Genomic DNA, 22,561 nt, shown 5'->3' on the forward strand with positions numbered 1-22,561 from the left:
CTCTTGGCGGGGAGGGGAAGTATAAAGATGATCTAAAAAGTGTCATGTCTTCAGCTGAGCATTTTGTTTCTTACATTTTCCCTATGTAATAACATTGAAGTGGCTTCAGCTGTGGTACTTATCCCACAGTCCTGCCTGAGCCACAACTTTCACTGATTTGACTGGAATGAGGACGCCTGGGTTATATTGGGACCTAGGCTTTAGAGTTCATATTTTTCTGAGGAGAGTTTACACTTTGACTGTGGATATAAGATTAAAATCTCTTGGCAAATAATTCTTTGGTGTGTTTTGCACCGTATTTAAATGTTTGGAGCTAAAGTAATACACACTTTCTATTGCCTTAGGAAATGCACCAACTTTTAGCTAGTAGAAAACAAGATGTTTGCATCTAGTGGAAAATTGCTGACTTTTCTTTAGGTGGAAATCAGTGTTTCCACCTACATCCCTCCCCCCATTAAAATTTAAAGGCCAATGTTGTCAGCTTTGCTATTTATCCCCCTACTTACATGGCTAGCAGTGTAGTAGCCGAGACTGAGTGCCTCTTAACTGCTAATGGATTTTATCTCCCCAACATTTCCGGCAAATCTTACCCCCATTTTCCAGGAAGGGGGCAGAGGAACAGGCTAGATTAGGTAAATTTCCCAGCATGACACAGGAAGTCTCTGGCTGAGCTGAGAACAAGTCTCCAGAACCTCAGCCCAGGGCCCCAGTCTCTTGTGACCTCCCTCTCGAGTGCCTCTGCCTAGGAGGGACAGTCGAGGCTTGACCCATAGGGAAACCCCGGGGGGTTCCTAGCAGGGGTGTTCACACTACCCCCTGTTCTCGATTCGCAAGGGAGAACCAGCCCCCTTTTACAGCCTCCATCCTTTAGCTGGCAGCCTGATCCCCAGCCGGAGCCTCTGTCATTTAAATGCACCTCCCAGGGCGCGATGTGAACAGAACAAGCAACTGAGTCAGGGAGCCCAACTCGCCTCCGCGGAAGGCTGGTCCCTCCCGCCACCCTTGGGGGTGGGTGGGGAATACACGGAGCCCCTTTCGCTGCAGGCAGCGGCAGCAGCTACTGGCTCCTGCAGGGTGAAGCGGCGGCGGCAGCGCCAGCGGCTCCACCCTCCCCTCAGCTTGCAAGATTTGCAGGGCTCTTTGCCACCCAGGATTCCTGGAGCTGCAGGGGGGGGGAATCCTGGCGCCCCCCCCCGGCCAGCCCAGCTGTCTCGCGCGCGCACAAACACACACACACACGCGCGCAGCAGGAGCCGGCACGTGGGCGCTGCTGCTGTTTGCAGCCAGCCTAGCGCCTTCGCTCCCAGTGTGTGCCGGGAGCCCGGCAAGGCGGCAGCGGGAGGAGGGGGACCCCAGAGCGGGCGCGCCTGCCGGGCAAAGCCCCGCTCCCCCCCGGCCTGAATGCATGTAGGCGCCGGCTGCACGGAGGCTCCGGGAAGGATGCTCGGGTGCTAGGCACCTGCCCCTGCTCGCGGCCGGGGCACCGGGAGGACCCCCCGCCCCCGCCCATGCTGCCCCAGGCACCATCTCCGAACGGGGCTGGCTACGTCTCTCTCGCTCCTGCCCCATGGACTTAGCGGCGGTCGCCGGCCGGAGCTCGTGAGCCTGGGCTGCCCGCCGAGCGGGGCCGGCCCCCGGGGTGAGTACCGCGCCGAGCCCGCTGGGCGGGCGCCTCCCCGCTTCCCTTCCCCGCCGCCGCGGGGGCTCGGGCACTTCGGGAAGTTTTTGCCCGCCCGGTGTTAGCTTTGCAGCCGCGGGCAGCTCCCGGGGGGAGGCGCCGCGCCCGGGGGTGCTGCTAGCAGGGAGGCTAGCGGGCAAGGCGCTGTCCGAGGGTGGGCTCGGCATCAGAGCCGCCTCCTCCCCCCCGCAAATCCCAGCCTGGCTGTCCCGGGGTAGCGGCCCCGGGCGGCATTGCCAGGCACCCAGCGCCGCAGGCTTCCCTTGGCAAGCCCGTGGGAGGAGCACAGGTGGGTCTGTGCCATACCAGGGCCCGAGCAGGGGTACACGTACCCCCAGGGACCTTCCAGCGGGGACAGCCACTCAGCCCGCTGTCTGCCTGCTTCTACAACCGGCTCCACAAAAAGCACCAGCCGAGGCAGGGCAAAGTAAAATTTCCTAGACAAATGACTTGTTTCTCCTGATCTATATGCTGTATACCGAAGTGTAAATACAAATATTGATTCATTTTATAATGATGTGGTACAGAGGAGAAAGTCAGCAATTGTTCGCTACTAGTGCGGCTGTGACACTTGTATGTTTAGGTCTGGTTTTGTAAGCAAGTCGTGTTTTAAATGAGGTGAATCTTGGGGGTACACAAGACAAATCAGACTCCTGAAAGGGGGAGGGTAGTCTGGAAAGGCTGGAGACACTGGAGCATAGGGTGTACTTTGCTAGTGATCAGTGGAAACAGTGCAGGAGAGAAGTAGACTGCAGAGTGGAACTCATTAGAGGCAGGTCATGCCGGCTGAATATTAAAAGTGTGTGTGTGAGTGTCAGTCAGAGAGAGAGTTGGCAGTGGAGGAGCAGCAGGTGAAATGAGTCAGGGGTGGGGCTGAAGTCACTCCCAATGGGAAAACTCTTGTACCTTGACACACAGCAAGGGACGCATGGCTCTGGTTATTCCAGCCCCTGCACAGCTTTCGGAAGGATGAAGCAATGGTTCTGGTTGGCTTGGCAGTGACCAACAGGTGGTGTGTTGGCAACTGATCAGTCTGTATTCCTCGGTGGGAGTGCAAGGGGGGGGAAAGGGTTCCTGATTGACACCTGCCACTGCTTTTATGTATTATCTTGACTGGACAAGGAGACATATGCTTTCCCTTCCAATTGACTTATTCTAGGCTGTGTGCTGTCCAGATGTCATTGTCCTGATGGTGTGACGCGAACCAGCAAACTCCCCGTTGAATCACTTTAATTGTTTTTGCAAGGATGACATGAACTTCAGAGCTGCTGAGATGCCATTTAGATGGAACAATAGAAGCTTGCAGATTGCTGTCTTATAAATGTAATGTGTGTTTTTTCCTCGTATTGCAAAAATGTAGGGAGAATAATGGACTTTGAATCATGAACCACAGAATTTCAGGAGCTTGTTGGTTGCATTATGACACTTAATAATTTTTTGCTGACTTTTCTGAAAGTGCAACTGCTATTCTAGCAGATACTCTTGAATCTGTAGCAGTAAGAATGACTATTGAAGTGCCTTTATTCTAATTTCATTTGTAAATTCAAGATCTAAAAGGTAAAAAAGCTCAAATACTATAATCATGTGGTTATGCAGCCCCTAACTCCCTTGAGTCAGTTGTCTTCTATTAAGTCAGCTGTTGAAAACACACCCATTCACATGATGGTATCTGAGATTTTGGGGGCGGGGGTGGTTCAAATTCAGTTGTCCAGATTAAATCAAAATTAATTGCTTAGTATTGGGCAAGGTTGATAAATGATGCACTAAATCAGCACCTACGTGATGTCTCATTGAAAAGAAAAACGAGCACTTCTGAGCCGTATTTGGGCAGCGTAGGTCAGCCACAAATAGCTTTCTGAACTAGATATGCATGCTAGCAGGCATGCTTGTTCTGTGACATCATACAGGTAAGCACAGAAATCTGCTCACATGACCTGCACTACAGGGGCATGTTCTGTAAAGGACCCTGTATAGTCCGTTGGTGTAAACTGGTATAGCTCAATTAACTTCAATGGAGCTACCCTGCTTTACACCAAATGAGTATCTGGTCCCATATTTCTAGCCGCCTTGCTTAGAAAGAGCTTTTATTTTGAGTGTTAGTAGAGGCAAAATGAGGTTGACTTGAGAGACATAAGAGGTGTCATTTTGGCTCAGTCAAGATTGGGTGTAGTAAAGGAGACTCATCTGTCAGAAATACATTATAAAAACAGCTTCATTTCTAAACTCTCTAATTAGAGCAGATACAGATGTTACAATATTCTGTTTGCCATTGGAAAATGGGCTTTGTCTTAAGTTCTTAAAAATTCTCACAGTGGAATATAAAGAAGAGTTTGACTTTATTCACACTTGCTATTTGTAGCTTCCGGTAATTTTTACTGTTCGGTCTTAAAAATCATGGATTGCATAGTATGAATGTATTCCATTTGCAACTGTTATTAGATTTCTCTGTTATCTGCAAAGACTTTCTTTGCAAAAAATAAATAAATTGTTTTTTGGGGGAAAAAAGTTACCATGACAATTTTCTTGTTTTGCCAACAAACACTCAGTGTTACAAACCATGTAGAGAGCTGATAAAAAAGGTTCCCTGGCTTTCAAGGGAAGTATGACAGTGGTGAGGAACTGCACCTGAACCAGTAATCTGATCACTGCAACTCCAAATGGTTGCCCTGCAGCACACCTGACTATGAGAATTGTGCCCATTTGATAGATTGGGATGGGATGGAGAGAGTTAAAAAGCTAATTAACTCATTAGCCCAAATGGTACAAAGGACACAGGAAGGCAGCGCAAAGGAGTGAGAGGGAAGTTGGCTCTTAGAGCCAGAGGAGAGAGAGAGAGAGAGCGCGTGAGCGTGCTCCCTTCCTTGCTTTAGGAGCTGAGGGCTTCATGTTACTGCTGGGGTGAGGCTACATAGTGTATAAAGGCAGTGGAAAAGAACACTAAACAAATTGCGGGAGGTCTCCCAGCCTTTTGTGGGGCTCCTGGGGAGAGAGGAGTGAGTCTGCTCTGCTACAGGGATGCAAGCGTGTAAGTTCCCTGGGTGATTTAGAAAATCTCAATACCTCAGAATAGAGCAAGAAAGAAATCCTGCAAACTTCAGGCAACCAGTATCTCCAGTTCAGATGTTTACAGTTATACGATGTTTGCTTTCCCTTATAACATACCCATAGTGCTGGAGTGACCATGATGTACGTTGATACAGTACACATGCGTTATAAAGGGGGTGCATTAAAAGGTGCTTGATGGAGAGAGATAAAGAGCATATTGTATGCAGTGGTGCAGATGAGTTGTGCCTGACCCTCAGAAAGAGGAAGGTTCTGTATATGGAGATGCCTTTATATATCTATAGTATGTGATGGGACCTTGTCCTCTCTTTCTTGTGAGCTAATACATCTCCAAATATTTTCTGTGCATCAACAAAACCCAATTAGACTATTTTTTATTTAGTTATAATTGCCCTTAAAAATCAGTATAACACTTCCTTAACTGAAAGATTGTTATATGCTTTATACGGTTCTTTTGTTATTGTCTGTCTTGTCATTCTTCTTTGAAATCGTAATGCATTCTTTTGCTACTTTGCTACCGGTAAATGGTAACTCTGTGCTGGGCTTATCTGAGAAGGAACTGATATTTCACTGAACTGTTCTGATGACTTTGGAAGAAGTATATTAGGGACTAATGTGCATTGATAAAACCTCTGGGGCACATATCTGGCATTGAAGCTTTTTAGGGGAAGATTACTTTACAAGCCATCTCCTGCCTTTATTACTCCTGAGGGAATTCTGTGCCAAAGAAATTAAAATTCTGTGTGCAATATTTTAAAATTCTGCAAATTTTGTCAATAAATACAGGGGCTTGTTGGGGAATTCCGAGTGCAGGGGCAATTGAACTCTGCAGGGGGGGCCCAGGTGAAGGTGGTTGGGGCTCAGCAGGGGGATTTAGGTGTACGGAGTTTGGCCTGAGGGTTCAGGTGTAGCTGGTTGGGGTTTGGGGGGGTGGGGGTCTGGGTTCCAGGGGCTCGTTGGGGTGGGGCTCATCATGGTTGGGGTTCAATGGGCCTGCTTAATGGGGGAGCTCCAGCTGCTGCTTCCATGTGGATGCTGTATGCCAGGCTCCCAATTCCCCAAGCCCCTTCTTTTTCCCATCCCATCCCCTTCCCCACTGCTCCATCCTTTTTCCCCACTGTCCCTTGCCCCTATCCCTCTCCCCTCACTCCTATATTCCCCCCCCGCTCTGTCCCACTGCATCTTCCACGCCCCCCCCATTTCCTCTGCCCCCTCTTGCCCTGCCCCACCACGGGCATTCACTGTAGTACAGAAAACAGGATGACTCTCAGGACACAGGAGGGTAGGATGTCCGGTGCTAGGATCCAGGAGGCGGTGTCCAGCTGCAGACTCAGCGAATTGAGCAGCATCCTCCTTCAGCTGGGCAGCTCTGTGCTCACAGAAATGCGTTGGGGAGAAGGCAGTAGTAAGTGATCCTGTGTGGTCCCTATACCTTGACTCTGTTTTGGGGGCAGTGCTCCCTGCAAACAACACCCATGGGCGTCCCCAGCTCCCCCTCCCTCCCCGTGGCTTCCCTTTGCTTCCTTGTCATTTTCTGTGGGGAAGCAAAGAAATATGTGTGGGGACATGAATTCTGCGCATGGACAGGGGTGCAGAATTTCCCCAGGAGTACTTTATTTCATGTGTGGGAAGTTCGGGCTCCTTCATCTGATTTCTTTAAATCCAGTAGATACACTTGGAATGGGAACTATCTTTGCCTAAAAGCTTGTGTTATCATCACCATCCGCATTAATTTTTCTTTGACTGCCAGAGGAAGTGCGTTTCTGTTTCAGTCCTCTTACATTGTGGACCATGAGCAACTAGAACCTGAAAGAGCAAGAAGTCCAAGTAGGCCCTAGTTAAGCATTAAGAAATGCTTAAATGTGTGATTGGCAAAACAGTAATTGACAAGCTATACTGATGCTTCACTAGAAGGCCCTGACACCATATTACTCTAGGCATTGTTTGACAAACTTTGATTTACAAGGTAATTGAAAGGGGTTGAATATTTGTATTCAGAATGAATATACAGCAACTTTTGGCATTTAACCCCATAGCTTTTCAAAACTATATGCAGCTAATAACCTGTCTCCCTGTCACTGATTCTGATGGGATAGGTGGTTCTGAAAATGTCTGCGCTTGTTTGAAAATTTAATGGTAAATGTTTATGCAGTAAAGGCTATTTTAAGTTCGATATTTTTCAGGGTTTTTTAGACAGGACTATACATTTTAACACTATGACACTTTATCAGGCATTTAACATTATTCTGATCTAAAGTTCGTGATTTGCTCAATCTGGGACTAATGCATGATAATAAATCCCAGGATAATAAATCCCAGGCACTAATAATGGCCTGATGTTTTAGGAACCAGTGTGAATCTCAGCTTCCAAATAGGAGGAAGTATTTGGGCAAAAGTTTCTGCTTAGTATAAACTGGTGCAATGCTACGCAATGGGGCTGCACCAGTTTACACCAGCAAAGAATTTGGCCTTTGTTTCTAGCTCTGGCAGATCTTAAGCTATGAAACCTTGGTGGGCCTTCGCCAGCCCCTAGTATAATCAGTTGAAATAATTCAATTGACTAAACTGGATCAGGCTTAAAATCACAGTTCTGGTGTCAGTCTTGACTTTTTCTCTCTTGGTTTCTGACACACTCCTGTCTAATCAGCAAATCATGCGTGAACGTTGCAAGTTTCCTGTATGTATGTCAATGTTTGTGAATCTCATGCTGCAAGTATCACAGCTGGAGTTACTGCACCTGTATCCTCCCTTCTGTGGTCCACTACAGAAGTTCCCAGTCAGGTCTCAGGTCCCTGCTGTCACCTGTTTCTGGGTAGGGACCCTTGTCCCACTCCCTTCTGACCTAGGGGTTTTAAGGCTACACAGCTCTATGCCTTACACTATGATATATCCCCTGCAAGCCAGTCTGCCTAAAGGCCAGTGCCTTTGCGTCCTCTCCAAGGGCTACGAACAGTATACTGCCAGCTGTTCCAAGTTACCACATAGCTCTTTCTAAGCAAGCACATTGATTCTTAAGGCAAAAGCATTACCCATAAAACATATAAAAACAATAGAAGTTCCTACACACAAGTTCCTTACCAGAGGTCACCCATCAGTCTTATGGGGCACTAGTTAATCAAAATCATTCCCTCCTTTAGGCTAGGGCTGGGGCCTCACCTTGGGCAGAAGGTCCTGTCTGCTGGATCCAAAAGCAGACCATGAGTCAGTTCAACTTCATCCTCTCCTCGTCTCCGGAAAACCCAGCTGGAACCAGTCTACCCGAATCATTCTGGGGGCAGCACCTCTCTAGAGTTGTTTAGTCTCAGTGATTCTCCTTAATCACCACCCACAGTTTTTTCATTCCTCCAGGGGCTGTAGTAACCCTCCCCCATGGAGTAGAACACAATCCTATGTAAACCATTCATAGATTCAATACAGCATGGTCCCCAAAGACATTGCATGCAACTGCAAGATCTGTCACGGCGAGATCTCGTAGAGCTCAGGAATTCCAGCACATTTATAAAGCAGAGTTATGTGGTGGCTTTTTAGAATATTTGATGAGAAGATGAAAAAGATTGCTTCTGTATTACTGAGCTGCCTTTTCAGACACACCTCCTCCGGGCTATGTGATGGTGTTTCAAGGAAGCTTAGAGACGGTGGAAGTGTATCTAAATTTTGTACGCTTTGATGCTTCCCTTTGATGCAACCTCAAAGCACTAGGGCATGGATCATCAGCTGAGCACTAACAATAAGCCGTGTCAGTTCCGCTAACAATGCAAAGGTTTTGAAATGTGCATCTTTGATGCATTGCATTCATGTTGGTGGCTCTCTCTCTGCTCCTGGAGGCGAAGGGGTGTGTCAGATTGGTCAGTCTAAATGTTTACACCAGTACTGAAAATGGGAGCAGCGATGAGTTCTTAACACCTGGTATTGTCAGTCTAGGATAAACTTTCGGATGTGAAATTACAATGCGCTGTTTTGCCAGTCCATTTATGGAGGACACATCATCAACACAGTGCATTGTGGTTACTCTTTTTAAAATATAACCGTCAGTGTTTTTTTAATTGTACTGTTAACACTGTGCTGTGGTCCTGTGTATGCTGGGGATTTGCCTTGATTACGGTTCCTATTGACCAGCAGCCGGGGTAGTTGTTCTGGCACATACGCTTACTGGAGACAGGTTAAGCTGCTGTTTGCACTAGTGCAGCTAACCTAGTGATTGGCTGCTGCTGCTAGCTGGAATCAGGGCAAAACGACTGGGTAGATAAAGCCTTAGATAAGATCAGGCCTTTTCTGGTGGCAGCCTAGGTAGTAGGGATCCCTCGTGGTGGTCCAGGCAAGGTAACTCTATGCCCACCTGCTTTGCGGAAGCTGCATTACTCCTCGTATCGCTCAGATGAGGGAGAGTGGATTGCTCAGTACACATGGCTGGGCACTAAAGAGCTCCAGTAGCAAGGTCCATGTCACCCAGATTAGCATCATGGTAAGGGGACACCAAGGCGACCTTTATGGGTTGGATTGTTTCTGTTTCTAAAGCTAATCCCTAAAGCCGTTCTCCTTTATTTCACGTCCTGATCAAAGTGCACTGCCTCACTGTGCAGGCTGATGGGCTACTGGGCTGGCAGTGCAGAGAGTTGAAACTAAAAAGCCTGGGCCAAAGCCGGGGTGTTATACTTCTGCAAATTTCCCACAGGAGCCAACAGAGGACGGAGTGACTAAGAGCTGCAGGATTCTGCCTTTTGTGACTGAAGCTTCATTGCACACACATGGAATAATCTGTCCTTTTTTTTTTTTTTTTTTTTAAGATTATGAACTGAATTACTTGAAATACAAAAAATGAGCAGCCTGCATTATTGCACTATAGACCATATCCTTAGCTGGCAAAAATCACTATAGTTCGTTTGAGCTCAGTGGATCTGCCAGTTCACACCACGTGAAGATCTGGCCTTGAATGTTTTGAAGAGTCCCTTAATTTTTTTTTAATTATGGAAGTGGACAAAGTACTTGATTACAAGAGTAAAATTTATGTATGTGCATTGAGCTATACTTAGCTCCTCCATAGCACTGGATGCAGAAATACAGGAAAAAACACAGGTTGTAGAATCTCTGTCATTGGAGGTTTTGCAGAACAGGTTACACAAACACCTGTCAGGCATGGTGTAGATAATACTACTCCTGGGGGAATTCTGCACCACTGCATGTGTGCAGAATTCATGTCCCCCACAGATTTCTTTGCTTCCCCACAGAAAAATGACTTTCTGATGGAAGCAAAGGGAAGCTGCAAGAGCAGTCACACACCACTCCCTAGCAGTGCAGGTACATCATTTCAGGCACACAGAGCAGCCGGTGGAGAGGTAAATCACCGTGGGGCTGGGGACACCCTACCGTGAGCCGGGCTCAGCTGCTAGTCCCAGCTGGGCTGGAGGCAGGAGAGGACCAAACTTCCTTTTCCCCTGCAAGGAGTGGCTGTGGCTGTGTCAGCAGGGCTGTCCCTAGCCATTTTGGTGCCCTATGCAGGCCCCCAGCCTCCATGTGGGGGAGCTGGCCCTAGGCCTCTGTGGGGAGAGGGCTGGAGGGAGGGGGGAACCGCCCCCCCAACACTCGCTGGTGGCATGACTTGGAACCAGGGGAGTGGAGCAGGCTGGGGCCGGGTTGCTCCACTTACCACGTGGTGAATGCAGGCTCGACCCCTGCAGCAGTCCTCAGGGGAGTGGGGGCAGAGCAGGGGCGGGAAGAGGCGGGGTCAGGGCAGAACAGGGGCGGGGACTTGGGGAATGGGTGGAGTGGAGGCGGGGCTTGGACAGAGCAGGGGTAGAGGCCATGGGAAAGAGGTGGAACAGGGGTTGGAGAAGCACACAGCTGCGCAGGGCACCAGGAAATGTGGTGCTCCAAATTCCCTGGTGCCCTACACAGCTGCGTACTTTGTGTATGGGTAGGGATGTCCCTGTGTGTCAGACCCACCCCCAGAAACCTCCTCCAACTGCAGGAAGCTCAGCATCCTTCCCTCCTCTATTTTAGCAGTTGAGCTCATTGCTAAAAATCCACGAGGAGATGTCAGAGAGTGGTGATGATCATTTTTAGATGGGGCCGGGGCAAAATGCTCACCGCTCTTTGATCAAAGGTTGTGGATGGATAGTGTAATATTTTATAAATAAATGAAAGTTTCCTTTAGCGTTTGATGGGAGAAATTGCAAAGAATGATGGTGAGGTGACTAAAACCCTATTGGGGCCTCTTCTTTAGGAGAAACTTGCCAGCTTGGTACAATCTAGTGCCTTCCGATCTCAGCGCAAACAGTGTGCTCTCTGGAAGTGTCTGGGAGCCAGGGCTAAAAGTTGCCACCGTGGCAAGGATTGTTCAGCAGTGGGTATCGTTCCCTAGAGCCTTCATAAATACTAATTCAGGCCATAGACACAATTCCTGTCTCCTCCTGTTTTCCACTGTCCAAAGACTGGGATTTGTTCTTAGGATTGACTCCTGTCTGCAGATAAAACTAGTTCTGTTGCATTGTTAGAAACCAATCTATATCACCGCTTCTGGCCTGGATGTGCCAGCTCTATCCCAGTGCACAAGCTTCCTATATCACATTCACATATCAGATATACTCTGCTAGAAGCAGGCAGTGGGAGCTATTGTATTGAACCAATGCTATTAACGGCAGCAGAAACACCTCTCTCCTGAGGAGGGTTCATCTCTGCTGGATAATGAGCTGTTTCAGGCAGGAATGGAGCTATAGCTATTTGGATCACAAATGAGGAACCACCACTGGACGTTTCCTACAGCCTCGCTGACACTCGGCAAAGAGCTAATTAAATGAGTTTTTTTTTTTTTTGAGCCACTGGACCGCTGCTTGCCTCACTTCCTGATAAAAGCATTTCACATGGTTTGTCCCACTCCAATAACTTTTTGAAGTCTATCAAACCTGTGCATAGCAACAGCCCAGGATTTTTATTCCAGCTTTTAAGATTCAGTGTGGTCTGCTACAAATGTAAGATCTAAAGAATGGCCTCGCTGACCGAAGCTCTGTCTGCATCTGAGACTATTCCAGGTGTATCTGACAAATCATCGGCAATGGGTATAGCTGGGTATGGAAGGCATGACTTGATTTTTGAAAATAATGTGGAACAGAGATTTTCAGTTTTTCTAGTCTTTGAATTGACTCACCTGTGACATGGTTTGTACATGCTAAGAAAGAGGCTCCTGGTACAAAAGGTTAGCATGCATGTCTATACACCTCTTCAGATCTATTTTCTGGGTTTAAGGGGAATGTAAGTGGAAGATAGATCTTGTGCTCTCAAGGGTGAATTTCACTCTTCTTAGGACCATGTACAAATTTAACCATGATTTTAGTTATCCAGTATCATCCAGTTTCCTAGAACCGTAGCATCTAAACTACATTGCTGCTTATATTTTGTTTCCCAAAAACTAGATTCTGAAGCATCAGACTAATATGATGTTTACCTGGACTGTACTTTCCACCACATGTCATTAAGACCGCACATGGGTTGCTGATCTTGCATAGTATGGCTTGATATTCTGATTGCAAAATGGTCCTGAATAGCTTGACGACTGTTCAATTTCATTTGCAGAGAGCCTACGCTAGCATTTTGTATGAAATCATTAGCGATATTGCCATTTTGAGGCAGGCATAGGAAATCTACTCTTTGCCCTCTGTTCCTGTTTAATAGGGTATGTTACTGCAGCTTTGCCTTGCATGAAACAAAAATGTGATTAATGTGGTGGGGGGAGGATGATCAAACAGCAGTGTGATGCTTTGATGATAAATTGATTGTTTTAGTCTATTATTTTATATGTTGCCAGAAATAGAGGATGTAGGAGACTTGAATCAGGTATTCAGGAGCTGGATTTGAACCAGCCAATAGTGATTCTGCTGTGATTGATGTCAGTGGAAATGTTGGAGCAGAATCAGGCCTGGAGTCATTAACTACTAAGAGATGATCGTTTCTGAAAGTGTGAATACAAGACTTTTCTGCATTGGCTTGGTTGTCTAAGAAACAAATTTGTCATTTGATATTTTTTTTTGTTTTGTTTAAATCTTCACTGAGAGAGCTTTTTGACTGCTGAGCAAGGACAGCTTCCAGATTCATCTGCCAAAATGGGTCTGTTTTTTATTAATGAGAATCGTAGCCCAGATCACTTGGGTAGAATGGAGCCCAGCATGCTGTTACACGCTTTAATTTCACACATAGAAAAATCACTTTGAGGTTTAGTCTTTCATTTAGTGTTACAGATAACAAGCTTTCCAAGTCTTTTCGGGGGGAAAAAAATGTGTGCATCCACAGTAAAACTATTGAAAACGAAGGTAATGATGTCATCTTAGATGGATACATTTTCGGAAGGCCTTTTGTGGAAGTTAGCAGAGTTTAGAGATGAGTGGTTTTAAGCATTATTACCAATTACACTTCCTTGTTTCATTGTAATGCTCTTACTTCTGATAAGAGATTTAAAAAGAAAATCCATTTTGTATTAAATATTCTAAGGTAAACATGTGGAGAACATTACAGGCTGTTAGTTGTTTGAGTTGGAAACAACAGAATACCTTAATCAAAACCCATCACTGTACTTATTCTTGAGTCCAGTATATACTAAGGATTTACCTCTTGTTGTCTGAGTAAGAACTAAGCAAAAGAAGGCTGTGTGTTTGGGTCTCATGACCAGAGAGCAATAAAGCAGGTATGAAGTCTGTTGAGTTTTTTTTTTTTTTAGGCTAAAAGGACGAATTCCTCCAGAAGGTCCTTTCTCAGAGGCTGAAATATGTTATTGGTCTTCCTGGGTCATACTGTGAGAGAGAATCATGTGTGATCATCTCTTAAAGAAGCTTTTGACTTGCCATGACGCTAGCCCCATCTTAAGTTCTTAATTTCACGAAGTTGTCATTGTCTTTGTATTCTCTTGCTAATGGTAAAATAGACAGACAAATAATCTTTCTTTCTATTGTGATAGTCCCTAGAGATCCCAGTTGTGGAGTAGGGTCCCCTTGTGCAAGGCGTACAACAATACAAATGTCTATTAGTGGTGAGAGTAATACCAGTCAAATGTCGCTCTTTAACAAGTGTAGGTTTTTTTTATCCTTTGGGGGCCAAAAACCTTCCCTGCAATTAATTCTCCCAGCTGGGGGTGCAGTTCTGGGAGGGGATGACAGGCTGGGGGTGTAGTTGCTTGGGGGTGTGTTTGGGGGATGGAGGCGATAGCTTGGGGGTGTGAAGCTGGTGGATGGGTGCAGAGTTCCTTGAAGTTGTTAGATGAATGTACACCTCTACCTCGATATAACACTGTCCTCGGGAGCCAAAAAATCTTACCGTGTTGTAGGTGAAACCGCGTTCTATCGAACTTGCTTTGATCCACCGGAGTGCACAGTCCCGCCCCCCCCAGAGCGCTGCTTTACCGCGTTATGTCTGAATTCGTTGTTATATCGTGTCGCGTTGTATGGGGGTAGAGGTGTACTGATTTCTTCTTGTCCCCCAGTGTATTTGTCTGATTTTTTTTTGGTCCATATAAGTGATTGAATGAAAACGGGGGTGGGAGGAAAGAATTATTGGCTGTTGCATCGATTGGGTTCTCCGATCTCAGTAAACAGCCTGGAGTGGATTCTGGGGTTGGTGTTTGGTGGCTGGAAGAAGGACTCTGTTTCCCCTGCCTGTTACCCCAGAGTTACGCTGGCAATGAGGTGGTGTGGAGTGGAGGGTGGATGAATCCTGTGGGGTGTTGGTTAATGGTTACATGCATACTGGCTGTGTCTCTTCAGCCTTTGCTGCCTCTCTGCTCTCACCCACAGGCCGTTCTGTCTCTCTGGCTAGCACCTTTGATCCAGCACCAGCGCTCTCTCATGGTGCCAGCTTAGGCTCTTCAGGAAGGCAAATGCTGGCTCTGTGCAGTACCCTGGGCCTAGCTTTTTTGAACAAGGGCATTTGTGGGGACCAAGATACTAAATGGCTGGCTTGTGGAAAGCACTGGTTTAGGTGAGATGTTCATGTAAGTATCAGGCATACGCTGTTGGCCTGTACATTTCTCAACTAACACTATTTCTTAAATTGGTGAGGAAGATGATGGTGAAAATTGAATGATATTTTACTTACCCATAATCCCCTCTCCCCCAAAGTACAAACTATATTTTGCGAGACTGAAATGCATCAAATTCTAAAACTAGTACATGCACAGGCTATTCTATTGACATCTCTGTCTAGCCCATCTTTTTTCCTAAGGAGCCTTTTACTTTGGTATCTAAGTGACAACATATTAAAGACAGATTATGTGCATGAGTTTATTGGTAGCCATGCATATTCTATTTTAAAAACTTCATCTGCTTTGTATAAAGTACAGGCTCAAATATGAAACTGAGACCACTGTTTGGGGAGTGCCAGTGTCCTTGGCAATGTCCTTTTAATTGACTACGGTGTGAAGCTATATGTGTTCAGTTAAATACCTGGAGGAATGATCCCAAGTAGAAGCACTGTAAATAACAATCGCGTTTCTTATGTGATTTAGTGAATTAAGAGGTTCTGTGTAGAAGGATCGTTCTCAATATTGGAAAGTACAGTAAGGGCATTTGTCTTTCCTTTATGTTTGAGTTCATTTGTAGGGAAGAAAACGCCTTTACAGAAGCCAAAGAGATTCATCAGCTGAAAAATGTCAGATTTTGTTTTTGTTTTTTTGCTGAACCTTTACATCTTTAGCATCCCTCAGCAGCAGAGTGTGCAAGACCATCTGAAAATTGTAGGGGAAAAGGAGCTTGCAGTGGTAGGACCAGTAACAGGGCCAAAAGAGGAACCTGCTATTGGCAATGCAGTGGAGGAGATGCCCTCAGTGACTACTCTGGACTCCCGAACCACTTGCATTGCCAAGTGCAGGACAATAAAGTCTCTGATTGGGGGAGAGCCTGTGCTTGTATTGAGTGATCAGAATTCCTGTCGTCTGGGTCTCTTAGAACAACTAGGATCAGGAGATCCATGTGAGAGCATTCTTACAGGGACGGGAGACTGATCTGGACCCGTGTTGTATCCTCCTCACTGGAAATATCTACCAACTGCTGTCCTCACTTGCAGCTTCTGATGCTTCATGTTGTCTGTCTATCCAGGCTTAGCCATTGCATTGGAGGGGCTGTTGCCCATAATGAGGGAGTCTCCATCACTGACCATTTTAAAATCGAGATAGGATGGTTTTTCTAGATGATCTGCTCTAGGAATTATTGTGAGGAAATGATCTGGCCTATGTTATGCAAAGGTCAGACCAAATGATCACAGTGGTCCCTACTGGCCTTGGAATCTATGCATCTATAAAGCGTCTGGAGGTGGAATGAGAGTGCTTGTGTCCCTCTCAGTTTCTGTCCCTTCCTAACTGTGTGTGTTTGTGAGAGACACAGAGAGAGAATGATAAATGTAAGTTTGTCTTTGTGTCATTTTAACCCTTCCTGTCTTTTCTTTATAGATCAAAACTGCCTAAGGTGGCTCCCAGGGCACTGCTGTACGAAATTCTGAGAGTTTAAAATTGGAGTGTTTCAAGTTAGCTGTTGATTTTGTGAACCATTCACTGAAACATAGTTTGAGGCCCTCAAAATATTGCAAAAAATAAAACACTAGAGACTCGAGAATTGTAAGGAATGAAGTGGTGAAAATTTTCACACACGAGATTTCATCGTTTTTACTCCCGTCTCATACCTGAGCAACATTTTGTCCTCTAGAGTCTGCATTTCTTTGATAGTCTGTTCCCCCCTGCCCCAGCATCAAGTCAGCCTCAGAATGTATGGTAAAACCATCCTGCTATGACGGGGAGCTGGAGCAGATGACCTTGTAGTACTTTTCTATTTCCAACTTCTATGAAGTGATTTCAGAGGAGTTCTAGCCTATTCCATCATTAGAAACTTCATGCACTATTTCCCATTCTGTTACCCTGATAAGACCAAAGGTTATTTTTCATTATGTATTCTTTGATTCCATGCCAGCTAGAAATTAGAGAAATGTCCTTCACGTTGTTATAATTAGACTCTAATTTCCATCTCACATAGGCTGAATCACCCTGGATGATACTTCTCCAAACTTTTTAAAAGTTGTACCTTGCCAGGTCCTTTACTAGGCTATCTCCATTTTCAGCAATGAAACTGGGCAGGAGCACTCACAATCTCCATGGTTAAAGAGGATGGTTGGTAGGTGTTCCAGGATTTAAAAGTTCCAGAAAGGAAGAATTCTTACTGGATGGGGAGAAAGGGAACCTTTCTTTGGTTTGCTACATCTTTGTTCATTTCTCCTTTAATCTACAACAAAATACAAGGTCTGCAGTGTTCTGATGCCAGCCTGCGTCAGTGGCCTGGTGTCATAACGCTATTGTATTGAAAATTTTATGTTAGAAGATTATCTGTGTTCTCAGTGCAAGAATCTGAAATATATAAAAAATCTGGCAATGAAACGCAGTGAAGGAAAATCACCCGACACTTATAAATAACCACCTCATAACAGGCCTGCATTCTCAAGCCCTTCCTTTTGTTTTCATTGTACATCCTTCCCTGAGTAATGGTTCGTCTTTGTTTATAAACTCCTCATGACCTTATACTGTGAGACTAATAGACCTATCAAACCTTTCAGCTATAGCAACACAAAACAATTCCTCACTGAATCATATCCTTGCTTAGAGGGAGAAAAGTCCTAGGCTGGTGACACAAGTCTATCAATGTAAATCAGTGCTGCATCCAAAGTCTTGTTCTATCAAGCACATACTGACAGTGCTCAATTAAAAAGGGCCATTCATTTGCTATGAAAGGATATGCTTCCTTTTTTAATGCTAAATCCTGTATTTTTATTCTACCTCAGGGATATTATTAAAAAGGCTTGCATAGCAGTTTTTAAATCACATGATTTAATAGAGGCAGCTGGGCAGTGGTCTCCTATCATAAAATTAGGTAATAATTTCCACTTTGTTTCCTTGTTCTAATTCCCTTATTGTTTCTGATATTTACTGTACCACTGTTGCACAGCAGCAGCTAGAAGATAAACAAGATATCCTTCACAGACCAGCTGTGATCTCAAAGACATGCGCCATCTTGGTGTATTTAGTGCCACGGAGAATAACATGTCTGTAACTCTAGTTGTTAGGGCCATAGACAATAGGGCTTCAAAGTATGACACAAACGTGACATGGCCTTTGAAGTTGCTGCTCTTGACAGGAATAGAATTTCAAAGTGGAAACTGTCTGCTGCTGTCTCTTGGACATAGACACCAAAATCATGTCATGTTGGGCTTGATTTGAATGATTAAGTGGAGTTACCTATGTGCTGGTATCAATCAAGGGTTAGAGCAGAGTCGGGTCTGCAGGTTCTCTCAAAGGATGCTAGCTCCATTTTCAGTCCTTAACCTAATGCACACCTTCACTGAATGCCCTCATAGGCGTGCGCAGCACATTTCATCAGGGTGTGCACCCAGGGAATTTTTTTTTAAAGGCAAACATTTATTGAATACTCAGTCATAAAGGACATTATTTTTATTCGTCAAACTAACTAAAGAAACTAAAACTTAACTAAACTTAATTTTTTTTAAATTAACAACTAAACTTTACTTACACAGTTCTTAACCGAGGAGTCCAAGGTATTTGCACTACTATCAGCACATTCATTATAATTCAGTTTGTCTGCTCCTTTTCTTATCTTAACAATGAACCGATCCATATTTTAAAATTAAAAGGGGGTATCATACGATTGAATTAAAATGTAAAGCGACAGGCTTGTTATGCTGTTTCAGTAGAGTACATGTGACAAAGATTACAAACACTGTAGATGCTGTGCTGGGCACACCTGACGTGGTTGCTTATATAGGTTAAAGAATTTTCTGGAATAGTAGTCGGATGGGGAAGGGGGGAACCAATGGTAATGCGGCGTCGCAGTAGTGGGGACGCATGCTGCGATGGAACGCGGGCTTTCTATACATTTCTACAACATCTATATTATGCAATTCGGCGCTTACTGCATAATACAACAGTCCATACTTTAAAACTAAAAGAGCGTATCATACGATTGAATTAAAACGCAAAGCCGCTTTTGAGACATTAGGGCAGGGGAGGGCAAACTTTTTGGGCCGAGGGCCACATCGGGGTGGGGAAATTGTATGCAGGGCTGGGACAGGGGGTTGGGGTGCAGGAGGGAGTGTGGGGTGCGGGATGGGGTGCGATGTGCAGGAACGGGCTCAGGGCAAGGGATTGGGGCAGAGGAGGGGTGCGGAGTGTATGAGGGGACTCAGGGCAGGGGGTTGGGGTGCAGAGTGCAGGCAGGGAGCTTAGGGCAGGGAGTTCGGGTGTGGCAGGGGGCTCAGGGCAGGGAGTTGGGGTGCGTCGGGGTCTCAGGGCGGGGGTTGGGGTGAGAGGTGCAGGCAGGGGGCTCAGGGCAGGGAGTTGGGGTGCAGGAGGGGTGCGGCGGGGTCTCAGGACAGGGAGTTGGGGTGCGGCAGGGTCTCAGGGCAGGGAGTTGGGGTTCGGGCTCCCGGAGGGGTTCGTGCTCCAGCCTGGCGCCGCTTACCTAAAGCAGCTCGGGGTGGCAGCAGCGCGCTCCCTGGCCCCACACCGCGTGGCGCGGTTCCCCGTTTCTGGCCAATGGGAGCTGCAGAGGGGGCGGTGCCTGGAGGAACACATGGAGCCCTCTGCCCCCTCCCCCCCCCGGGAGGCCCAGCATGCCAGATCCAGAGCCCTGAGGGGCCGGATCTGGGCCATAGTCTGTCCATCCCTGCATTAGGGTGTACCTGGCACACCCCATGCGCACACCTATGCCCTCTACTACCTTTTACTTACTCTAGGAGGATACCAAGCAATCATCACCTTCTCCCATGCTTGGGTCTCCTACTGAGACACCTAACTCCATCCTTGAACGAGCTGACACACACTCATATTTGCGTGTATAGGCACTCATCCCCTACCCCAGAATCTTGCAGGAATTCCTCGATAGATCATAGAAAAATATTCCAGGACCGCCTTGTGGAAAAATTTAATAGATAGCCATCATAAGTCACAACAAGTTCAATCAAGCTTCAAAGAACAGATGAACTCACAATCATTGATGAGCTTTTTTTATGCCCTGAGCCAATGAATGTTTGTCTGCTCCATTTGATTGTAGTGCTAATTGCTTGTCCTTATGTTTATAGTTCATGATCTTCCATACAGCTGCCAGACAGTTTAATGGAAGGAGGAGATTTAAAGATGCACATGAAAAAATATACCTGAAGTGTGATTCTGGAGTAGAAATTTGTTTCGGTGGATCACAGATTAGCTATTGTGTGGAAGAGGGAGAAAATGACCACAGGTAGTTTGGTTCGGAGTCTTAATAGGTTTCCAGTTGCATTATGCTACCAAAAGCAAAGAGGAATGATCCATTCTCAGTTTATAGGGATTCAAAGAACCCATTTATAATTGCTGCAAATTCATTTGTCCACATAATTACAACTAAGTCTTGTCCACTCAACTTGACCTTCAATAGCATTGCGCTAGAGTGACCCTGGAATTAAGGGTGAGTGACTGAGAGCAGCTGACTGCCGTGTGATGGCACCTCTTTGCATGAGAAAGCTGTTCTCTCTTCACTGCAGATACCTTGTTTTTGTTGTTCCCACTTGTCTACCTCTGCTGCCACCACTTCTTCAGGAGTTGTTAACAGAGATTTGGGTGTGTACAAAGCAATCAATTAATCACCCCTGTTGAAGAAGCTACAGTAGGGACTCCCCATTGCTCTGAAATAAATTGGTTCAAATGGATTTGAACGTATGTGTTTCACAGTTGCCATGTAAATGTGACTGTGTAAGGCTTCAGTAACTAATTGTCGGCAGTTCTGTGAAAGTAGGTCAGTGGATGCCTTGATACATCGCGCACAGGATCTAATCTGCTGCTATAATTTTTACTGAGGTGCTGCATGAGTACACAACATGTGCCAGCTGGTGGAAAGTATCATCCATTGCCTCGGGTCTCACTGGGTTTCATTTCACTTGTATACATAAAGAAATCAGTGCATTGGCTTTTCACACAGCAGGGCCGATATTGGCAGTGGCACCTTGTTAAAATGAAGGACTGTCTATCTTATTACAGATAATGCGAGACAAACTACATTTTCTGCTTTGTGACAATACACTCTGCACAAGATAAGGTCCAGAGAGAGTTATATGTGAGTTTACAGTCACTAGAATGCTGTTTTTCAAGAACTGCTATATTTTAAGATGGTTTCTATTAACAGAGGGGTGGGAGACAGGGAGGCTTTTTTTTTTTTAAAAGACATACAATATAAGGAGAGTTATTTCAAAGGATAAATATGCCAAGTACGGAAAAATGCAGTTATGAAAGCTGTGTTTGCAAGAAACAGTGTCATCAAAGTGATTTGTATTGATATTATTCTTAAAAGCATTTCTTTATTTTGGCTCAAATACAGCCATGTACTCAAGACAGCCCTGTTGGCATAATCTCTGCTGTGTGAATGTCCATTACAAGGACCTCTTTTTCTTTCTGTCTCTCTCTCAATTATATTTCAGATGGCAGGATATTTGCTGTAAGTTAGGGATGTAAAAATTCTGATCATATGAATGGGTGACACCTTAAATTGCATATTTGGTTGTGAGAATTTGAATATCCTGATTATCTGCTCCATTGTAGGTTTTCAAAGGAGATGCTGCAGAGATGAGAGGAGAATCTTGGACTGTAGAGACCTGAATTAATAGATTTTAAGGGCAGAAGTGACAATTATGATGATCTAGTCTGGCCTTCTGCATGATACAGGACATAGAATTTACTTAACAATTCCTTCATTGAGCCCAATACATTTCTGTTGTACTAGACTCTGGGGGGAGATGTTGAAAGCCACAGAAGGGCGTTGGGTGCCTAACTCCCATTGATTTTGAATGAAAAGTTGACGCCCAGCTGCCATTTGTGCTTTTGAAAATCCTCTTCCCCGTTATATTTTAGAACGGTATCCAGTGTTGATTTGAAGTCTCCAAATGATGGAGAATCTGCCACATCCCTGGGAAAGCTGTTCCAGTGGTTAATTCTCCTCACTGTTAAAAAAAATTTGCATCTCGTTTCCCGTTTGAACTTTTCTGACTTTGACTTCCAGCCGTTGGATCTGGCTGCTAGAACCCTCCAGTCTCAGCTGTCTTCTCTCTGCGTAGGCATGCATCCTAGATTCATCAATTCCAGGGCCAGGAGGGGCCATTAGCCTGACCTTCTCTTTGACACAGGCCATAGAAACTTTCCCAAAATAATTCCTAGAGCATCAAGTTATAGTCAGATTCATTTTTTTTGATAGACTTGAGTTCCTTTAGTCTCTCATGTTCAGGTCTGTTTTTTAAATCATTCCTGTAGTTCTTTTCTGAACCGCTTTCCAATTTTTCAGTACCCCTTTAACGGTACCTATGGCCACGTAACAGTCTGTTCCTGGGCCCTGTTCCTGTATGGTGTGGCGTGCCTTCTATGGTGTGCTGAGGTCTTTCAGCTCCTACCTGGGTCAAGTTCATTGGGAGTGGAGGGATCTGTACTGTGCTGGATTGGGCTTTTAAGTCACAGGGATGAGGGTTGGCAGGATAATGGATAGCTTTCACTGTATTGTGACAGCAACCATGCAGAGGAGTCTGGAATATAGTTGTGGCTGTGGGATGCTAGCTGCCACAGCTGAGAAGAAAACAAAATTCCTGTTGCAATGCTATAGGGCAGGAGTGATATGCAAGCGGGAGCAGGAGTGTTATGGTCAGTCGCCTCCCATCTCTTCTCACCCCACCCCCCTCCCCGGGAGGAGAAGGTTGGTGGAGGAGTGGAAGGAGCTCCTCATGAGGGAGAAATTCTTCTCTATTTACTCCTTTTCCCTTTGATTTATAAAGAGA

At 45.6% G+C, this 22,561-nt stretch overlaps 1 protein-coding gene across 4 annotated transcripts in view; it reads left to right on the plus strand.

Annotated features, from left to right (window-relative positions):
* The first annotated feature begins 923 nt into the window (after window positions 1–923).
* Window positions 924–22,561, plus strand: part of SGCD (sarcoglycan delta) — a 477,745-nt gene continuing 456,107 nt past the window's right edge. Inside the window, exon 1 of one of the 4 annotated variants that reach the window (XM_045026061.1) lies at window positions 924–1,008. The gene's annotated coding sequence lies outside the window, so the exon portion shown is untranslated. Of the gene's footprint in view, window positions 1,009–1,385; window positions 1,640–2,577; window positions 2,688–22,561 lie in introns of those variants that run through there. The other 3 variants (XM_045026053.1, XM_045026056.1, XM_045026067.1) reach the window with 3 other exon arrangements.

The sequence above is a fragment of the Mauremys mutica genome, chromosome 8 (assembly GCF_020497125.1).
Source record: "Mauremys mutica isolate MM-2020 ecotype Southern chromosome 8, ASM2049712v1, whole genome shotgun sequence".
Classification (NCBI taxonomy): Eukaryota; Metazoa; Chordata; order Testudines; family Geoemydidae; genus Mauremys; species Mauremys mutica.